Raw genomic sequence first — 12,711 nt, 5'->3', positions numbered from 1 at the left:
TACATTCAGGCTATAGTTACATGATGTCAGATTTTCAGATGAAAACAGAAAACTTTACTCAAACATCTGATTGTTTAGTCTACCCAACATCAAAAACCTGGCTGTTCTGAGACTTTCAGATGTTTGGCTGAATGGCTTAGTTTTTCTCTTCATCTAAGGGGTCTGGTAGACACAATCACTATGATTTTTGTCAGCTTCAGGCTTGTGGGTTTTTTATTTTTAATTATAAAACAGCTTTATGACAACATAAAAGGAATTTAAAAAATTTTTCCCTAATTCTACCTCTCTAAAACAACTGGTTTTATTTTTGCATATTCTCTGTAAAATCTCTATAAAATATAAAGTTTACATTGCTTACCAACAATGAACATATGTTTGTGTCCTTTTCTTTGCACTCAGTGTTATAACATTTAAATTTTAACAAAAGTTGTATTTTAAAATAATTACTATATAATATTATCAACTGTGTGTTAGATGTGTAAGACATACTAAATTTTAATATCCTAAGATTGTTGGAAATTTTTGTTGCCTCTAATTTTCATTAAAATGAATAACATTTTGTTTATTGATTATTTCCCTCTAAATAATTCATAGGATAGCCAGTTACAGGTCAAAGTGTTTTTTGTTCCAATATAGATTTCTATATTCTAAATGAATTATATGAATTCATATTGATAATAATGAATGAATTCCCTGTTTCAGCACAATCTTATCAACATTGATGTTATGATTTCAGTGTTTTTATTTTGGTCAGTTGAACAGTTCTAGTATAATAATATATAATAATATATAGTATGTTACATATATGTAATATATATGTTTTATACATATTATATGTATATATTATACTCCAGATATATGCTTATCTTCCCTCTTCTCCAAAAACATCAATGAAATGAGAACAAATGATTATTTTAACACTATCAACTCATGAGAAAAGAGAATGCAGGAGAAGTCAGTAGACACATTTTTAGAAGATAGAAAAGTTGGTAGAGTTGAGAAAGCTGAAGTATATGCTGAGGGGAGATTCTAGTTGAAAGCTATAGAAACTAATAAGGATAATAATAATATATTATTCTATATCTTAGTAGCCATCAGGCATTGTACTAAGCATTTTACATTTATAAACTCATTTAAGGGATCCCTGGGTGGCGCAGCGGTTTGGCGCCTGCCTTTGGCCTAGGGCACGATCCTGGAGACCCAGGATCGAATCCCATGTCGGGCTCCCCGTGCATGGAGCCTGCTTCTCCCTCTGCCTGTGTCTCTGCCTCTCTCTCTCTCACTGTGTGCCTATCATAAATAAATTTTAAAAAAAAATTTAAAAAAAATAAAAAATAAACTCATTTAATTTTCACAACATCCTTTGAGGAAGGTACTATTATTTTCACCATTTTACAAATGAGGAAATTGAAGAATGAGGTCAAATAATTTGGGCAAGGTCAAAAAGCCAAGTTTCAAGCCCAGGCTATCTGGGTTAAAAGTCCATTCCCTTAATGACTATGCTTTACTGCCATTTGAGAAAGGCTCAGTAATTTGAAGCACAGGGTATTGTGGAAGACAAGAACGAGGTGTAGATATTAGTTGAATGTCTGTGTAGAAAGAACTTAGACTTGGAACCAACTCATCCAACCATAGTGTATCTCCCTATCCTGGCAGGTGACCAGAGATTTGATCTATGGAAAAATTGCATGGGTAAAGCCAAAGAGAAATTAGGCACTTAGCAGGGGGAGAGAAATGCCAACAGAAGACATTAAGTGAATGCACACTCACTTAATGGTAAGACTTTGGGCCTCTTGTCCTCTCAACTTAGAATACTTGGTCGCCAGGCAGCCATACCTGCCTCTGCTACTCAAGGGAAGAATCTGGAGAAACTGACCAGCTTCAGAAGAAAGAACTCCAAATACCGATATTTTGAGGTTCCCATCGAAATACTCAGGTAACCTCCCTATTACCCTATAGTGAAGCCACCAGTTGACAATCCCCATCTACTCACACAGAGCTTCCAATTAATTTTTTTAGTACCTCACTACTAAATATGAAGTGCTACAAAATTTTACCAAATATTTGAAGAAAGCCTTCAAAATGGGAGAAGCCAAAAGAAATCAAGAAATGGAACTCAAAGAAAACAGACAAACTAGGGAGCAGAAGAAAAAATTTTAAACGATCACTATATTTAGAGAGCAAGAATAAATATTATACTCATGAAACAAGAATAGGATGCTTTCTTAAGAAAAAAAGGAATAAAAAGAGAAAAAAGAACTCATGAAAATTAAAAACATGAAAGCAGAAAACTTTAAGAATCAATAGAAGAGTTGATCTTCTCATTCCCCCAAAACAGAACAGAAAGACAAGCAACTCAATAATAAAAGAGATAAGAAAACTGGAAGATAAATTCAGGAGATCCAAAAATCTAAACAATGTAAGTTTCAAAAAGAAAAAGTAGGGGCACCTGGGTGGCTCAGTGGTTGAGTGTCTCCCTTAGGCTCAGGTTGTAATCCCGGGGTCCTAGGATTGGGTCCGCCTATGTCTCTGCTTCCTTCTGCCTATATGTCTGCTTCTCTCTGTGTGCGTCTCATGAATAAATAAATAAAAATAAAATAAAAAAGGAAAAAATAAAGAGACAAAGAAAAAGAAATTATTAAAGAAAGAATACAAGAAAAAATTTCCAGAACTTGAAGAATACATGTTTTTAGTTTGAAAGATATATTAAAGGCTGAGCACAATAAATTTAAAAAAAAAAGTATCAAGGTACATCCTTAAGAAATTTCAGGATACTGGAAGATAAAGTATGCTTAAGCTTCCAGGGCAAAATGATAGTATCCTACAAAGTATATAGAGAGAACCCAAAGGACATTAAATGTCTCAACAACAAAAAATAGAAACCAGAATAGAAAGTAGTAATGCCGTAGAAGTTCTGTGTCAAAATAATTTCCACACTAGAATTCTATATGCTGAGAATTGCCCATCAAGCAGGAAGGTAAAATTAAGGCATACTGAGACTTTCAAAGTTTCCTCTTTTTCAGGAAACTATTAATAGGATATGTGCCACCAAAATGAGGGATAGAAAGAGAAAGAAACATGGAATTGGTTTAAAAAAAAAAAAAAAGTGCATCTACCACAAGAGAGTGGCAAAGAAAATTCTCTGTTGACAGTGAAGGAGAATGCTAGGATGGCAACTGTTTAGTATGTTTGAAGATTGGAACAGGAGAATAGAGGGCTCCAGGATGTGTATCTTCAGGAAAATAAATGGAACAGATAAATTATCTGATATATTTGATAGTGTAGAAAATAGTGACCTAGAGAACAAAGCACAGGAAAAGATAAAATGATTAATATTTCCAGTAAGAAAAGTGTACAAGAAAGGAAACGTAATTATAGTACAGTGCTTAGCTTGGCAGTAAACAATACTTAAAATAATTCAAAGAGTGAATTTTTATTTAGTCAAAAATTATATTTTATCTACATTAGAGAGAGGAAATAAGGGCAGCCCGGGTAGCTCAGCGGTTTAGCGCCACCTTCAGCCCAGAGCGTGATCCTGGAGACCCAGGATCAAGTCCCCGGGATCAAGTCGTGCATCTGGCTCCCTGCATGAGCCTGCTTCTCCCTCTGCCTGTGTCTCTGCTGCTCTCTCTCTCTCTCTCTCAATCTTTGTCTCTCATAAATAAATAAATAAATAAATCTTTAAAAAAAAAGAGAGAGAGAGAGGAAATAAGGGCCTAGAGTGATGAAAGGGGGCTGACTCCTCACTTTTCACAATAGGAATTCAAAAGATAATGTCTAAAGTTGATAAATCAAAAAGAATCAGTATAAGCATATTATCTTTTAGTGGAAGTAAATACCAGAATAAATAGCTAAAAGAGTTTGGGGAAGAGGCTTGAGGTTAAGGATGGGAGGAGATGGAGATCACAGTTTTTCACCATAAGTCTGATAGTATTTTTTGGCTTTATAAATAATGTGAATGCATTATTTTGATTATTTTTTAAGTTTTAAAATAATTTTTTTGATGATATTTCATTTGCATTTGGATTTAACTGAAGATTTTTATCATGTGTTTATGTGCTGACTGCCAGTTACTTAACAAGCATTTATGTGTTAGGTGTTTTGCTTGACCCTGGAGATAAATAAAAGAGCAAAATTAAATCTGTACCTTTAAGAAGTTCATAATACAGGTGAGAGAGAAAGATAAATCACATAGTTATTAAACAGATGACAGGTGCTATAAGAGAGAAATACGGAGGGTAGTAGAGGAGCAAAGAGACATACATATCTGGCTTTGCCGTGGGAGGGGTGGGTCTGAGTCCATCATAGAGGAGAATAATTGAAGGGAGGGCTTTCTAGGCAAGTGGGATTGATGTGAAAAGAGTTGGAGGTGTCAGCAAGTTTCCTTTGTCATGTTTGTTAAGGCAGGACGTGCAGAATGCAGGATTTGCCTCAGCCTTTGTTCAATTTTATTTAGGTCGGGTCAACTTTTGTGGCCTTCTGTGGACATTTTAAAATCCAGGAATATGCCTGTTAAAATGCAGCTGGGGTTCTGTCTTTGAGGTAGAAATAATGCCAATAACTAGATGGAAAGGCCAAAGTGTTCAAACTCTTCTTAGATCTGTGTCCTTTAATGGCCTCAGTGTGTTTGATTCATCTGCCCTGTGTGGGGGACCATTGAAATGTAGGTTATGAAAATAAGCTTTTTATCCAAGCCTCTCCAAGCAAAACACAGGACACATTTAATCAGCTTTCAAAATTATGCCCAGTAGGAACTAGCTATTAGCTATGAAAACAAGCACTAGCCTACCTATTGCTAATTTCCCTTTCCCCCATCCCCACTACCACCATCCTAGCTCAGGCCTCATGTCAGACATTATAACTGAGTCCTGACTACTTTTCTCGATGCCTCCAGTCTCTTCTATTCAATCCATTTCCCCTTGCAACCAGATTGCTCTTTCTAAAATACAAACCTAACTGTGGTACTCCTTTGATTTAAAAAAATTTTTTAAAAGGGACACCTGTTGTGGCTCAGTGGTTGGGTGCCTTTGGCTCAGGGTGTGATCCCCAGGGTCCAGGATTGAGTCCCACATCAGGCTCCCTGCATGGAGCCTGCTTCTCCCTCTGCCTATGTCTCTGCCCCTCTGTGTCTCTCATGAATAAACAAATAAAATCTTTTTTAAAAATTTTAATAAAAATTTTTTAAAAGAGAGAGAGAAAGAAAAGAAAAGCAACTGCAATGCCTCCCCATGGCCTAGAGGATTAAGCCCTTTGTCTAGCATTCCAGGTCTTCTATTACATGACCCCAAACTATATTTCTAGCACCTTCACCTAACCATTCTTTCATTCTCCCTCTACTTCCTACTACACACACACACATAGGCATCTTTCTTTAAATTTCAGCTTCTCTGAAATGTTATTCTTAGAATGCAAGGAACTTTCCTGCCAACAAACATTTGCATCAAGCATTTGCATTTGTTTTCCTCCCTTAAATCCCCTTTGGCCTGAAAATCTCCTTATCTCAAGACCCAGTTTAAAGGCAGCCTGGGTGGCTCAGCGGGTTAGCGCCACCTTCAGCCCAGGGCACAATCTTGGAGACCCAGGATCCTCCAGAATCGAGTCCCACACAGGGCTCCCTGCATGGAGCCTGCTTCTCCCTCTGCCTGTGTCTGTGCCTCTCTCTGTGTGTCTCTCATGAATAAATAAATAAAATCTTAAAAAAAAAAAAAAAGAACAATGTCAGGAGAATAGTTAGAGCTCAATGAATATTAGGTCTGCTTTAAAATAGCAATAAATGATAGATAAATAAATGGCACCTGGGTGGTTCATTTGGTTAAGTGATCAATTTTTTTTTTTTATTATTTATGATAGTCACAGAGAGAGAGAGAGAGAGAGAGGCAGAGACACAGGCAGAGGGAGAAGCAGGCTCCATGCACCGGGAGCCCGACGTGAGATTCGATCCCGGGTCTTTAGGATCACGCCGTGGGCCAAAGGCAGGCGCTAAACCACTGCGCCACCCAGGGATCCCAAGTGATCAACTTTTGATTTCGGTTCAGGTCATGATCTCAACCAGCAGGAGTGGGGCTCTGTGGTCAGCATGGAATCTGCTTGAGATTCTTTCCCTCCCCTGCCCTCACTGTTTCTTTCTCTCAAAACAAACAAACAAACAAACAAGATGTCCTCTTTTCTGAGAGGCTTTACTCATTTCTCCAAGGAAAATTGATATTTCTTCTATTTCTCTAGGAAAATATGAATTGCTTATGATATTTACTTTCACATCTCTCCTAATTTATACAATTTCATAGAAAATGTTCAAAGTGATTTTTTAAAAAATAGAGTTATATTCTATTCTCTTCTGAAGTTTTTGAAAATGTAGTTTCAGAGCTATTAGCTATTCCAATCCTGGATCAGCCACCCACTAATTATGTGATCTTGGACAGGTAACAAAACCTCAGTTTCTATATCTATGAAAAGAGGAATAATATCTTTTATCTTACTGAGGATTCTGTGTTAATTTTCCTTTCAAGGTCTCCTAGGGTCTGCAGATAAAGCCTAAAACACCTGGCCAGGCACATAAAGCTCTTTACCACCTGGCCCTGTGTATCTTTCCAGCTTCATCTCCCCTACTGTCTCTTGTACTTGCTACATCAACAATTCTGAATTTCTTGCAATTTCCTACACTGTTCAGATTTTGAGTTTTTGCACATGCTGTTCATTCTGTCTAGAGTGTCCTTCTTTCACTTCTACTTACTCAGTTCTTTTTTCATCCTTCAAAACTCATTAAAATACTTATTGAGTACCTAATTATATATAGTCTATATTCCTCTGATCATTCAACAATGTCTAAATGCCATCTGGAATAGTACAAACACCTTTAGCTACATCAGAACTGAAAATCAGAACCATTAAAAAACAAAAAAACAAAAAAACAAAAAAAAAAACAGAACCATTAAGTCTTTGAGTTCACCTAACCTAGCCCAACATGGCCCAAACTGAAGAAATAGTTCTAGAGAGGAAAATTGACCCAAAGTCATGGAGATCTCAGTTATCAACTATTGTGTAACAAACTATCCCAAAGTTTGGTGGCTTAGATCAACAACTGTTTTATTATTTCTCACAATTTGTGAGTCAGGAATCCAGTCAGGACTAGGTTAGTTGGTTCTTTTGCTCCACATGGAGTCAGTTGAAGTCACTCAAAGGTATTCATTTGGCTTTACAAGCCTTGCCAAGAATGGCTAGAAAGCTGGCTTCATGTGGGCCCTTCTCACCCTAAAGAGAGTCTCTGTGATCTCTCCAGCAGGGTACATTTTGGCTCAGGGCTCAAAGAGACAATGTTCCCTAGAGACAGGAAGTGGAAGTTATCAATCTCCTAAAACTTGGGCTAGGAAACTAGCACAGTGTCATTTCTACAGTATTCTCTTGCTTAGAACAATCTAGAGCCCACCCAGACTCTGGAGGAAGAGACATACCACTTGACAATTGTAAGATGATCAAAGAATTTACCATCTTTAATCTTTCACCATCTGCCCTCTGACTACAAATTACATTCTTCCCACATGCAAAATATATTCATCTCCTCCAAGTCCCCCAACTCCCCCCCCCCCAAAAAAAAAAAAAAAAAAACCAGCCTGTTATAGCATCAGACTCTGGACTAAAGTCTGTGAGTTTATTATCTAAATAAATTCCAGGTGTGGATGAAGTTCCCCAGGTGTAGTTCCTAAACTGTAGCTTCTTGAGCATTGTTCCTTTCAAACTGAAGATCTCTGAACTAAAGAGATAAAGTTATCTTCCCCTTACACACCCAACTACAATGGCGACAGGCATAAAATAAGTGAATGTACACTCCAGTTCAAAAGAGGGTGGTGGTGGTGGTGGGTGGGGGAATGGAAGCACATAGCAGTCACTGGTGCAAAGAAATTCTGAAATCTAGCCAGGCACATGTTGCCAGTTCCTTCACTAAAGCCTGGTTCTGCTCCCTGGGAATGAGAGTGTCTGTGACTTTTGGTCTTGCCCTCTGAGTCATCCCTCTTTTTTTCCATAATAAATAGCCCATTTTTGTAGTTGAGTAGTCTTCTCAGCCTGCTCTCTGCCCACAGCAGATCGAAAGTCCGAAGACCTCTTCATTTTGTGTTGTCTCTGTCAGTTTCAGGCCGCTAATGTAATCCTTTTAAAATTCAGGGAGTTTCCTGTGTATCAAATTATAATCTACTCCATTATCTAGAAAACACACCCACAAATCTCCTTTAGAGAGCCTTTCTTGACCTTGGGTGCTCTGTGAAGCTGCTGTGGAATGATACCCTCAAGACTCAGAAAACCTATTGTTTAACATTGAGGATCAATGAGGCACAGCATTAAGATTCTTAATTAATTCTTAATTCTTTCTTGCCCCTATGAATAATTTCAAAAGGATCTATGAGATCCAGCCTTAAATCTTTCTGAGGTCTTAACAAAAGATTTTACAGTTGCACCCTTGATTTGTTTTTACCCCGTGACCTTATTTTGCTGACAACACCTTAGATTTGACCTGTAACAAGAGGCCATCTATTCCTTTGAGATCCTTGTGCTGGAAATTGGCTAGAAATACTACCCTGGGCACTTCTTTAGTTTACCTCTCTCTTCTCATATGTTATCATAGATAGCTAGAAAAAAAGCTAGTTGATCCTTTGTACATTCTGCCTGACAAATGCCCAGTCAGATCCCTCACATTCATCAACTATCTATTTTCCATGTTACCATAAATGACCATTTGCCAAGCCTTCTTCCAGCTTCTGGTCAGTTTCTAGACTGTTCTGCAAGTCTTTACCAACAGTCTTTTCCAGGCCATTCCAAATTTCATTAACAGACTTCAAGGCCCTTCAAGTCTCCACCTAGTCTCAAAGTCAATATCAAATGTCTTAGGTTTTGTGTTGTACTCCATTTCCAGGTGTCAGCTTCTGTTCTGATTATCAGTTGTTGCACTTAGTAGCTTTTTTTTTTAAATAAAAAGTCATTGTGTATCTTAGTGTTGTGGATCATAAGCTTGGATGACTGATTGATTGATTGATTGATTCTTCTCCACATGGAGTTAAATGGAGTCAGTGTATGGTATTCAGGTGGCAGTTTAGCTAGTCTGGAGGATCCCAGATAGCTTCATTCACATGACTGAGACATTGGCAGGGACAACTGGAAGGCTGGATTCAGCTAAGCCCATTTCCCTCACACAGAAGCTGGGGTCATTCAGGCCCTTCTCTGTGCATTTTAGTCTCAAAGCCTGTCCATGAGGTGCCTCCAGAAGGATGTCAAACATCTCACCTAACATCCAAGGGCTCCAAGGGGCAATATACTAAAGGATAGGAAATGAACACTTCCAGTTTTTTAAGTCCCACGCTTGGAAACTGGCAGTGTCATTTCTGGGATATTTTAATTGTTAAAGCAGTACCAGAGACTGCTCAGATTCAGGAGGAAAGGACATAGACTCCATCTCTTTATAGGAGGAGCTTCAAAATATCTGTGGCCATATTTAATCTGCCACATAAAGAAAGTTAACAGTAAAGCCAAGAGTTGAAACCAGATCTTCTGCCTCAGATGTATGCATGAGTAATTATAGCATTCATTCTATTCATGATTCAACAGACATTTCTGGAATAGCCCTGTCTGCTAGGCATCATGTTAGATGCTAAGACTGGATATAAACATAAAAACATATTCTGGGATAGCCCGTAGTCTAATAAAGTCAGTAGACAGGTTCACAGATCATGCTACATGCTAATATAGAAGTATGCCAAATGCTGGGGGAACACAAAAGAGCGAGGAAATATCTGCACTGGGGAAGAGGGTGTCTCAGGCGGGCTTCCTAAAGAAATGACCTTAGAGCTGAGTTTTAAAAGCTGAAGAGAATTTGCTGAGGAGACAATGAAAGAGTTTCTAGGCATAGGTCAAGGGGAGGCAGGGTGAGAAAGCATGGTATGTTTGGGAAACACTGAGTTCACAAGGTGAAATACAAACCACTCAAATCATTTAATGTCTTTTCCTAAGGCAGTGAGAGAGATATAAGGAGAAAGAGATTGGAGACTTCAACTTAATATTTTTCCAAATGATGAGTCTTAGAGTTGTGATTCCAAAGCTTTTCTTTGTTTCAATATACAAGCCTCCCACCTCCATTTCTTCATTAAATCATGGCAGTAGGTTTAGAAGAAAGTAGGTCAGTTAGTGTTCTATATTTACATCCAGCATTTAAGCTTATTTTAGCATGTGTACAAGTCTGGGTAACAGCCTATATGTGATGAATACTAATCACATGTCTTTTCATGTGGTTATTTGAAAACTATACTTTGAGCCTGACCTTACTACTTGCTTAGAGTAGAATTGATGTGGTACAACTAAGAGGTTATTTGGTCTGGCATCAGACTCCAGCACACTAAGTCAGTGGCCCATTCCACTACCTATCGTTTATGATACCTTTGTGAAAATTAGAAAAAAGTATATCTTCTGGGCAGATACAGTCCTACATCAGGTTTCAGTGGCTCAGAACGTAGAGTAAGGTCTGAATTTTAGTTGCCACTTGTTTCCTGGCCTAAGCTCTATTGTGACATGTACAAGATGTGAAACTCTATATTCCAGCCTTGCTTATTATTGGTGTTCCTTTGTTAAATTCAGAACAGAGACTGTGGACACATAGAGAAGCTAGTTCCTATTTCTTTCTCCCCACATCCCTTGATTCTAATGTATCATGTGACTTTACTATTCAAACACTAAGCAATCATCCTCCTTCTCTGTGCTTATTTTCCTCTCTGAAATCTCTAAGGACTGTTCCTTCCCAGCCTGGAATATATAGCTCCATTTGTCAGGAATAAGTTTGGCAAGTATAATATTTATCCATACTTTCACCTGCTTCAGAAAAAGAATTTTTAAAGTTTTTTTTTTTTTCCTAGCACAAACCATTTTGAAACACAATGCCAGGAATAAAGGGAAAGGGAGAAAATATTGCCTACAACCTTGTCTCCTATCAGAATATCGTTTCCATTTCTCCACATTACCTTGGTGACCATTGTCTCCAAGTTCCTAAATTCCAAACTCTGTCAACATGCATGTCATATTTCATTGTTTTAATGAGAGAAAACATTTAATTTTCAATATTTTTTACTAACTGGTATTTCCAAAGAATTTTTCATGTTTCATTTATGTATATATTCAACAAATATTTACATAGTTCCTATAATTTGCCAGGCTCTATTTTAGATGCTGAGGACTCATTAATGAAAATGACAAAGCCTTTACCCTATGAACTTAATTCTATTGAGAGAGATATACAATGAACAATACATACATAGTAAAATATCAAGTGCTATAAAGAAAAAGTAAGGCAAGGCACTAGAGAATAATGTAGAGAATGACAATTTTAGAGAATATCTCTTGAAGTGAGTATATGATTATTTAATCATTTTCCTATGATTATATATATATATATATATATATATATATATATATATCCTGGTTTTTAATGTAAAGATATTGTAATCACCATAATTTATTTTTTACAGGGCAAACAGTTACCAAGAGAAGATTCTGGAAAGATGGCAGAGTAGGAAGAGCCAAGATTCTGTCTCCTCACTAAGAGACAACTGCATAGCAGAATCTGTCTCATATAACTATGTATTTGGAACTCTACAGTCTATTGATGCCTAGCTTACAACTTCCAGGGAAAGACCTGGAAGATAAATTGTGGCAAATTTCCATCAATTTCAACTCAGCACAGTAGCAGCTATCCATCCCTGTGCACAACTTCTTGGGGCAGCTTGAGCATAGCTTGTGCAAGCCTGGGTGAACAAAAAAGACCCTGTGCTCCAAGTACTGGGGATCTGTGCTCTGATTGCTGTTTACTGCTTCTGATCACAGAGGCACAGACAAAAAGGTAGGCAGCCATTGTGGTTGCACCTTCCAATTGTTGCAAGCCCCTCCAACTAGTGACTTCCAGGCAATTTAAAGGGCTGGTTCTCCTTTTTTGCTTCCCTTCTCTTCAATTCAATTTTCTTCCCCACACCTCTCCACCAGACAGAATTGAAGGGAAAAATAGACAATTCTACAACATAGTTGAAGACTTCAATACCCTACTCATGATAATGGATAGGACAACCATTCCAGAAGATGACAAGGAAGGAAATAACAGACAAGAGATAAATAAGAAAATAAAGGACTTAACACAATAAACCAACTCCATCTAACAAACATACACAGAACACTCTACCCAACAACAACAATTCTTCTTAAATCCATATGGGACATTTTGTAGGGTAGACCAAATATTAGGCCATAAGATAAGTCTTAATAAATTTAAAAAGATAAATATTATGCAAAGTATCTTCTATGGGGTGAAATTAGAAATAAAAATATATAAATATATATAATATATATAAATATATAAAATATAAATTATATTTTATTTAAAAAAATATAAATATATAAATAAAAATAAACCATATACTAAATAATATAATATAATAACATCACAAAGGAAATTAGAAAATACTTAGAGATGAATGATAACACAATATACCAAAACTTATAGGACTCAGCAATAGCAGTGTTAAGGGGGAAATTTATAGCTATAAACACATTAAAAAACAAGAAAGATCTCAAATCAATAATCTAACTTTACAATTTAAGGAAATAGAAAAAGAAGAACAAACAAACCCAAAGATAACAGAAAGAAGGAAATAACACAGACCACAGATAAATTAGAGAATACAAAAACAA

Source organism: Canis lupus, chromosome 13 (genome assembly GCF_048164855.1).
Source record: "Canis lupus baileyi chromosome 13, mCanLup2.hap1, whole genome shotgun sequence".
Classification (NCBI taxonomy): Eukaryota; Metazoa; Chordata; class Mammalia; order Carnivora; family Canidae; genus Canis; species Canis lupus.
This window is presented reverse-complemented; position numbering follows the sequence as displayed.